The sequence below is a fragment of the Chiloscyllium plagiosum genome, unplaced genomic scaffold (genome assembly GCF_037043375.1).
Source record: "Chiloscyllium plagiosum isolate Xiang-an unplaced genomic scaffold, Cpla_swu_hap1 HiC_scaffold_210, whole genome shotgun sequence".
Taxonomy (NCBI): Eukaryota; Metazoa; Chordata; class Chondrichthyes; order Orectolobiformes; family Hemiscylliidae; genus Chiloscyllium; species Chiloscyllium plagiosum.
In genome coordinates this window covers 30,001-40,000 of record NW_028270349.1, presented here as the reverse complement: position 1 = coordinate 40,000, position 10,000 = coordinate 30,001, and positions in this window count along the sequence as shown.

Below are 10,000 nucleotides of genomic sequence, written 5' to 3'. Positions count from 1 at the left end.
ACACTTAGAATTTTTTTGAGTCAGTACAAATCAGTAACCAGTGACACTTAGATTTTTTAGGGTCCAAACTGTGATGGGAGCGAACTTGACTGCTCATACCGACTTTGAGTGCTCGAGGCCGGCTAGCCCGGCCGGATTTGACCCGGTGGTTACAAATCAGTAACCAGTGACACTTAGAATTTTTTCGAGGCAGTACAAATCAGTAACCAGTGACACTTAGAATTTTTTAGGCTCAGTACAAATCAGTAACCAACGACACTTAGAATTTTTTTGAGTCAGTACAAATCAGTAACCAACGACACTTAGAATTTTTTCCAGTCAGTACAAATCAGTAACCAGTGACACTTAGAATTTTTTCGAGGCAGTACAAATCAGTAACCAGTGACACTTAGAATTTTTTAGGCTCAGTACAAATCAGTAACCAACGACACTTAGAATTTTTTAGAGTCAGTACAAATCAGTAACCAGTGACACTTAGAATTTTTTTGATGCAGTACAAATCAGTAACCAACGACACTTAGAATTTTTTCCAGTCAGTACAAATCAGTAACCAAGGACACTTAGAATTTTTTAGGCTCAGTACAAATCAGTAACCAGTGACACTTAGAATTTTTTAGGCTCAGTACAAATCAGTAACCAGTGACACTTAGACTTTTTTTAGGGTCCAAACTGTGATGGGAGCGAACTTGACTGCTCATACCGACTTTGAGTGCTCGAGGCCGGCTAGCCCGGCCGGATTTGACCCGGTGGTTACAAATCAGTAACCAGTGACACTTAGAATTTTGTTCAGTCAGTACAAATCAGTAACCAGTGACACTTAGAATTTTTTTGATGCAGTACAAATCAGTAACCAACGACACTTAGAATTTTTTCCAGTCAGTACAAATCAGTAACCAGTGACACTTAGAATTTTTTTGAGTCAGTACAAATCAGTAACCAGTGACACTAAGATTTTTTTTGAGGCAGTACAAATCAGTAACCAGTGACACTTAGAATTTTTTCCAGTCAGTACAAATCAGTAACCAACGACACTTAGAATTTTTTAGAGTCAGTACAAATCAGTAACCAGTGACACTTAGAATTTTTTAGGCTCAGTACAAATCAGTAACCAGTGACACTTAGAATTTTTTAGGCTCAGTACAAATCAGTAACCAACGACACTTAGAATTTTTTTGAGTGTGTAGAAGTCAGTAACCAAGTGCATTTTTGAATTGGTTACTGACTTCTCCTTTCGAGTTGCGGCTGTGGTTGGCTTCAATTAGTCGTGGGGGCTTAATTATCGCCCAGGGGAGCATGCCCCGGTAGTGTGGCCGGGGACGGAGTGCCTTTTGAAGGGGGTGTTTCTGAATTTGGATCCTTTTTGAGTAGCATTGTCGGATGGGTGTGATTTTGAAGGGTGTGTTGGCCGGCGGTGGGGCCAGGCTTAGGGTGAGTGTCCCGCCTTCGGGAGCGGACCGGCCCCCGCGTTCAGGGTGAATTTCGTGCATTTCCAACGTCGGCAAGTGGTCCAGACTGTGATGGGACCGAACTTGACTGCTCATACCGACTTTGAGCGCTCGGGGGCGGCTAGCCCAGCCGGATTTGACCCGGTGGTTCAGCCGAAGGTCTCGACTTTGAGAGCGGACCGGCCCCCGCGTTCGGGCCGATTTTCGTGCATTTCCCAAGTCGGCAAGTGGTCCAAACTGTGATGGGAGCGAACCTGACTGCTCATACCGACTTTGAGTGCTCGAGGCCGGCTAGCCCGGCCGGATTTGACCCGGTGGTTCAGCCGAAGGTCTCGACTTTGAGAGCGGACCGGCCCCCGCGTTGGGGCCGATTTTCGTGCATTTCCCAAGTCGGCAAGTGGTCCAAACTGTGATGGGAGCGAACCTGACTGCTCATACCGACTTTGAGTGCTCGAGGCCGGCTAGCCCGGCCGGATTTGACCCGGTGGTTACAAATCAGTAACCAACGACACTTAGAATTTTTTAGAGTCAGTACAAATCAGTAACCAGTGACACTTAGAATTTTTTAGGCTCAGTACAAATCAGTAACCAGTGACACTTAGACTTTTTTTAGGGTCCAAACTGTGATGGGAGCGAACTTGACTGCTCATACCGACTTTGAGTGCTCGAGGCCGGCTAGCCCGGCCGGATTTGACCCGGTGGTTACAAATCAGTAAACAACGTCACTTAGAATTTATTTCAGTCAGTACAAATCAGTAACCATCGACACTTAGAATTTTGTTCAGTCAGTACAAATCAGTAACCAGTGACACTTAGAATTTTTTTGAGTCAGTACAAATCAGTAACCAACGACACTTAGAATTTTTTCCAGTCAGTACAAATCAGTAACCAGTGACACTTAGAATTTTTTCGAGGCAGTACAAATCAGTAACCAACGACACTTAGAATTTTTTAGGCTCAGTACAAATCAGTAACCAGTGACACTTAGAATTTTTTAGAGTCAGTACAAATCAGTAACCAGTGACACTTAGAATTTTTTTGATGCAGTACAAATCAGTAACCAACGACACTTAGAATTTTTTTGATGCAGTACAAATCAGTAACCAAGGACACTTAGAATTTTTTAGAGTCAGTACAAATCAGTAACCAGTGACACTTAGAATTTTTTTGAGGCAGTACAAATCAGTAACCAGTGACACTTAGAATTTTTTCCAGTCAGTACAAATCAGTAACCAACGACACTTAGAATTTTTTTGAGTCAGTACAAATCAGTAACCAGTGACACTTAGAATTTTTTAGGCTCAGTACAAATCAGTAACCAGTGACACTTAGAATTTTTTAGGCTCAGTACAAATCAGTAACCAACGACACTTAGAATTTTTTTGAGTGTGTAGAAGTCAGTAACCAAGTGCATTTTTGAATTGGTTACTGACTTCTCCTTTCGAGTTGCGGCTGTGGTTGGCTTCAATTAGTCGTGGGGGCTTAATTATCGCCCAGGGGAGCATGCCCCGGTAGTGTGGCCGGGGACGGAGTGCCTTTTGAAGGGGGTGTTTCTGAATTTGGATCCTTTTTGAGTAGCATTGTCGGATGGGTGTGATTTTGAAGGGTGTGTTGGCCGGCGGTGGGGCCAGGCTTAGGGTGAGTGTCCCGCCTTCGGGAGCGGACCGGCCCCCGCGTTCAGGGTGAATTTCGTGCATTTCCAACGTCGGCAAGTGGTCCAGACTGTGATGGGACCGAACTTGACTGCTCATACCGACTTTGAGCGCTCGGGGGCGGCTAGCCCAGCCGGATTTGACCCGGTGGTTCAGCCGAAGGTCTCGACTTTGAGAGCGGACCGGCCCCCGCGTTCGGGCCGATTTTCGTGCATTTCCCAAGTCGGCAAGTGGTCCAAACTGTGATGGGAGCGAACCTGACTGCTCATACCGACTTTGAGTGCTCGAGGCCGGCTAGCCCGGCCGGATTTGACCCGGTGGTTCAGCCGAAGGTCTCGACTTTGAGAGCGGACCGGCCCCCGCGTTGGGGCCGATTTTCGTGCATTTCCCAAGTCGGCAAGTGGTCCAAACTGTGATGGGAGCGAACCTGACTGCTCATACCGACTTTGAGTGCTCGAGGCCGGCTAGCCCGGCCGGATTTGACCCGGTGGTTACAAATCAGTAACCAACGACACTTAGAATTTTTTAGAGTCAGTACAAATCAGTAACCAGTGACACTTAGAATTTTTTAGGCTCAGTACAAATCAGTAACCAGTGACACTTAGACTTTTTTTAGGGTCCAAACTGTGATGGGAGCGAACTTGACTGCTCATACCGACTTTGAGTGCTCGAGGCCGGCTAGCCCGGCCGGATTTGACCCGGTGGTTACAAATCAGTAAACAACGTCACTTAGAATTTATTTCAGTCAGTACAAATCAGTAACCATCGACACTTAGAATTTTGTTCAGTCAGTACAAATCAGTAACCAGTGACACTTAGAATTTTTTTGAGTCAGTACAAATCAGTAACCAACGACACTTAGAATTTTTTCCAGTCAGTACAAATCAGTAACCAGTGACACTTAGAATTTTTTCGAGGCAGTACAAATCAGTAACCAACGACACTTAGAATTTTTTAGGCTCAGTACAAATCAGTAACCAGTGACACTTAGAATTTTTTAGAGTCAGTACAAATCAGTAACCAGTGACACTTAGAATTTTTTTGATGCAGTACAAATCAGTAACCAACGACACTTAGAATTTTTTTGATGCAGTACAAATCAGTAACCAAGGACACTTAGAATTTTTTAGAGTCAGTACAAATCAGTAACCAGTGACACTTAGAATTTTTTTGAGGCAGTACAAATCAGTAACCAGTGACACTTAGAATTTTTTCCAGTCAGTACAAATCAGTAACCAACGACACTTAGAATTTTTTTGAGTCAGTACAAATCAGTAACCAGTGACACTTAGAATTTTTTAGGCTCAGTACAAATCAGTAACCAGTGACACTTAGAATTTTTTAGGCTCAGTACAAATCAGTAACCAACGACACTTAGAATTTTTTTGAGTGTGTAGAAGTCAGTAACCAACTGCATTTTTGAATTGGTTACTGACTTCTCCTTTCGAGTTGCGGCTGTGGTTGGCTTCAATTAGTCGTGGGGGCTTAATTATCGCCCAGGGGAGCATGCCCCGGTAGTGTGGCCGGGGACGGAGTGCCTTTTGAAGGGGGTGTTTCTGAATTTGGATCCTTTTTGAGTAGCATTGTCGGATGGGTGTGATTTTGAAGGGTGTGTTGGCCGGCGGTGGGGCCAGGCTTAGGGTGAGTGTCCCGCCTTCGGGAGCGGACCGGCCCCCGCGTTCAGGGTGAATTTCGTGCATTTCCAACGTCGGCAAGTGGTCCAGACTGTGATGGGACCGAACTTGACTGCTCATACCGACTTTGAGCGCTCGGGGGCGGCTAGCCCAGCCGGATTTGACCCGGTGGTTCAGCCGAAGGTCTCGACTTTGAGAGCGGACCGGCCCCCGCGTTCGGGCCGATTTTCATGCATTTCCCAAGTCGGCAAGTGGTCCAAACTGTGATGGGAGCGAACCTGACTGCTCATACCGACTTTGAGTGCTCGAGGCCGGCTAGCCCGGCCGGATTTGACCCGGTGGTTCAGCCGAAGGTCTCGACTTTGAGAGCGGACCGGCCCCCGCGTTGGGGCCGATTTTCGTGCATTTCCCAAGTCGGCAAGTGGTCCAAACTGTGATGGGAGCGAACCTGACTGCTCATACCGACTTTGAGTGCTCGAGGCCGGCTAGCCCGGCCGGATTTGACCCGGTGGTTACAAATCAGTAACCAACGACACTTAGAATTTTTTAGAGTCAGTACAAATCAGTAACCAGTGACACTTAGAATTTTTTAGGCTCAGTACAAATCAGTAACCAGTGACACTTAGACTTTTTTTAGGGTCCAAACTGTGATGGGAGCGAACTTGACTGCTCATACCGACTTTGAGTGCTCGAGGCCGGCTAGCCCGGCCGGATTTGACCCGGTGGTTACAAATCAGTAACCAGTGACACTTAGAATTTTGTTCAGTCAGTACAAATCAGTAACCAGTGACACTTAGAATTTTTTTGATGCAGTACAAATCAGTAACCAACGACACTTAGAATTTTTTCCAGTCAGTACAAATCAGTAACCAGTGACACTTAGAATTTTTTTGAGTCAGTACAAATCAGTAACCAGTGACACTAAGATTTTTTTTGAGGCAGTACAAATCAGTAACCAGTGACACTTAGAATTTTTTCCAGTCAGTACAAATCAGTAACCAACGACACTTAGAATTTTTTAGAGTCAGTACAAATCAGTAACCAGTGACACTTAGAATTTTTTAGGCTCAGTACAAATCAGTAACCAGTGACACTTAGATTTTTTAGGGTCCAGACTGTGATGGGAGCGAACTTGACTGCTCATACCGACTTTGAGTGCTCGAGGCCGGCTAGCCCGGCCGGATTTGACCCGGTGGTTACAAATCAGTAAACAACGTCACTTAGAATTTATTTCAGTCAGTACAAATCAGTAACCATCGACACTTAGAATTTTATTCAGTCAGTACAAATCAGTAACCAGTGACACTTAGAATTTTTTAGGATCCAAACTGTGATGGGAGCGAACTTGACTGCTCATACCGGTTTTGCGTGCTCGGGGCCGGCTAGCCCAGCCGGATTTGACCCGGTGGTTCAGCCGAAGGTCTCGACTTTGAGAGCGGACCGGCCCCCGCGTTCGGGCCGATTTTCGTGCATTTCCCAAGTCGGCAAGTGGTCCAAACTGTGATGGGAGCGAACTTGACTGCTCATACCGACTTTGAGTGCTCGAGGCCGGCTAGCCCGGCCGGATTTGACCCGGTGGTTACAAATCAGTAAACAACGTCACTTAGAATTTATTTCAGTCAGTACAAATCAGTAACCATCGACACTTAGAATTTTTTTGAGTCAGTACAAATCAGTAACCAGTGACACTTAGAATTTTTTAGGGTCCAGACTGTGATGGGAGCGAACTTGACTGCTCATACCGACTTTGAGTGCTCGAGGCCGGCTAGCCCGGCCGGATTTGACCCGGTGGTTACAAATCAGTAACCAACGACACTTAGAATTTTATTCAGTCAGTACAAATCAGTCACCAGTGACACTTAGACTTTTTTAGGGTCCAGACTGTGATGGGAGCGAACTTGACTGCTCGTGCCGACTTTGAGTGCTCGAGGCCGGCTAGCCCAGCCGGATTTGACCCGGTGGTTCTGCCGAAGGTCTCGCCTTCGAGAGCGGACCCTGCCACCGTGTTCAGGCCGAGTTTCATGCATTTCCAACGTTGGGAAATCAGTAACCAGAAAAACTTAGAAAAAATGCCCAAAAAGAAGAAACCAGTAACCAGAAAAACTTAGAAAAATGCCCGAAAACGAGAAATGAGTAACCAGAAAAACTTAGAAAAATGCCCGAAAATGAGAAATGAGTAACCAGAAAAACTTAGAAAAATGCCCGAAAATGAGAAATGAGTAACCAGAAAAACTTAGAAAAATGCCCAAAAAGAAGAAATCAGTAACTAGAAAAACTTAGAAAAATGCCCAAAAATAAGAAATGAGTAACCAGAAAAACTTAGAAAAATGCCCAAAAAGAAGAAATCAGTAACTAGAAAAACTTAGAAAAATGCCCGAAAATGAGAAATGAGTAACCAGAAAAACTTAGAAAAATGCCCAAAAAGAAGAAATGAGTAACCAGAAAAACTTAGAAAAATGCCGAAAAAGAAGAAATGAGTAACCAGAAAAACTTAGAAAAATGCCCAAAAAGAAGAAATCAGTAACTAGAAAAACTTAGAAAAATGCCCGAAAATGAGAAATGAGTAACCAGAAAAACTTAGAAAAATGCCCAAAAAGAAGAAATGAGTAACTAGAAAAACTTAGAAAAATGCCCAAAAAGAAGAAATCAGTAACTAGAAAAACTTAGAAAAATGCCCGAAAATGAGAAATGAGTAACCAGAAAAACTTAGAAAAATGCCCAAAAAGAAGAAATGAGTAACCAGAAAAACTTAGAAAAATGCCCAAAAAGAAGAAATGAGTAACCAGAAAAACTTAGAAAAATGCCCAAAAAGAAGAAATCAGTAACTAGAAAAACTTAGAAAAATGCCCGAAAATGAGAAATGAGTAACCAGAAAAACTTAGAAAAATGCCCAAAAAGAAGAAGTGAGTAACCAGAAAAACTTAGAAAAATGCCCAAAAAGAAGAAATGAGTAACCAGAAAAACTTAGAAAAATGCCCAAAAAGAAGAAATCAGTAACTAGAAAAACTTAGAAAAATGCCCGAAAATGAGAAATGAGTAACCAGAAAAACTTAGAAAAATGCCCAAAAAGAAGAAATGAGTAACCAGAAAAACTTAGAAAAATGCCCAAAAAGAAGAAATCAGTAACTAGAAAAACTTAGAAAAATGCCCGAAAATGAGAAATGAGTAACCAGAAAAACTTAGAAAAATGATCAAAAATAATAAATCAGTAACCAGAAAAACTTAGGAAAAAACACTTAGAAAATTTTTCAGCAAAGTGTGAAAAATATTCTAAGTGTCAGCGGAGGAAAGTGCCGAAGCATCGGGAAAGATTCACAAACTCGCGCCGAACATGTGTTCCGAAGTGCCGCAGGAACTGTGTGAATTGAGCCCGGCAAATGGCCAACTGTCATTTTGTGTCTGCAGCCCGAAAACTTTAACTTTGTCTGTCGCGGAAGTCCCGAGCGGGAAAAATCCAAACGGTTTTGCGGGGATCGAGTTCCAGAGCGATGCAGTCAAATTTGAAATTCAGACCCATTCAGTGCCACTTGCATTTGTTACACAGTGAGGTTGGCGGGGTACCCGGAGATTTCTGGGAACACGATTTTTAGAACAAAATGGCGGCGCGGGACCTTTTTGAAAGGCATCCGAAAAACGGTTCCACGGGCATAGCACTCTAATGGCGGGTATGAGTGCATGCTGGAGAGCTCTTGGAAGTCGAATTTTTGACACTTTGTCAATTTTTTGACAGAATTGCCAAACTCTCCCTGTCTGTTCTAAGAGTCGGTCAGAGACCTGTGTGGAGGTCTCTTGACACGATTGGAGGGCGGGCAATCCCCACGTTGACTCCGGCCGTCCCTCCACAGGCGCTCGTGTCCAAAATGAAGGCGAGAGACGCGAGTGGCCTGGTTCCCTTGGGTGCTGCCAGGAAGGATGCGGGCTGACCCTTGCCTGAGCACTCCCTAAAGCCTCTTACGAGTCGAGGGCCGGCCTCGGGCGCCGCACGACCGGCTCTGGGAGTGGGTGGCCGCTATTGTGAATAGGCTGGTCCTTCCCGCTGCCACCCGGCCAAGTGCGACGGCTCTGCCGCCCTGCGGTGCTCGTCACCCAGGTTTGGGGAACTCGGTCAGAGGCTGTGGCGGGGGGTCTCTTGACACGATTGGAGGACGGGCCATCCCCACGTTGACTCCGGCCGTCCCTCCACAGGCGCTCGTGTCCAAAATGAAGGCGAGAGACGCGAGTGGCCTGGTTCCCTTGGGTGCTGCCAGGAAGGGTGCGGGCTGACCCTTGCCTGAGCACTCCGTAAAGCCTCTTACGAGTCGAGGGCCGGCCTCGGGCGCCGCACGACCGGCTCTGGGAGTGGGTGGCCGCTATTGTGAATAGGCTGGTCCTTCCTGCTGCCATCCGGCCAAGTGCGACGGCTCTGCCGCCCTGCGCTGCTCGTCACCCAGGTTTGGGGAACTCGGTCAGAGGCCGTGGCGGGGGGTCTCTTGACACGATTGGAGGACGGGCCATCCCCACGTTGACTCCGGCCGTCCCTCCACAGGTGCTCGTGTCCAAAATGAAGGCGAGAGACGCGAGTGGCCTGGATCCCTTGGGTGCCGCCAGGAAGGGTGTGGGCTGACCCTTGCCTGAGCACACGTTAAAGCCTCTTACGAGTCGAGGGCCGGCCTCGGGCGCCGAACGACCGGCTCTGGGAGTGGGTGGCCGCTATTGTGAATAGGCTGGTCCTTCCTGCTGCCATCCGGCCAAGTGCGACGGCTCTGCCGCCCTGCGCTGCTCGTCACCCAGGTTTGGGGAACTCGGTCAGAGGCCGGTGCGGGGGGTCTCTTGACACGATTGGAGGACGGGCCATCCCCACGTTGACTCCGGCCGTCCCTCCACAGGCGCTCGTGTCCAAAATGAAGGCGAGAGACGCGAGTGGCCTGGATCCCTAGGGTGCCGCCAGGAAGGGTGTGGGCTGACCCTTGCCTGAGCACACGTTAAAGCCCCTTACGAGTCGAGGCACGGCCTCGGGCGCCGCACGACCGGCTCTGGGAGTGGGTGGCCGCTATTGTGTATAGGCTGGTCCTTCCCGCTGCCATCCGGCCAAGTGCGACGGCGCTGCCGCCCTGCGGTGCTCGTCACCCAGGTTTGGGGAACTCGGTCAGAGGCCGGTGCGGGGGTCTCTTGACACGATTGGAGGACGGGCCACCCCCACGTTGACTCCGGCCGTCCGTCCACAGGCGCTCGTGTCCAAAATGAAGGCGAGAGACGCGAGTGGCCTGGATCCCTTGGGTGCCGCCAGGAA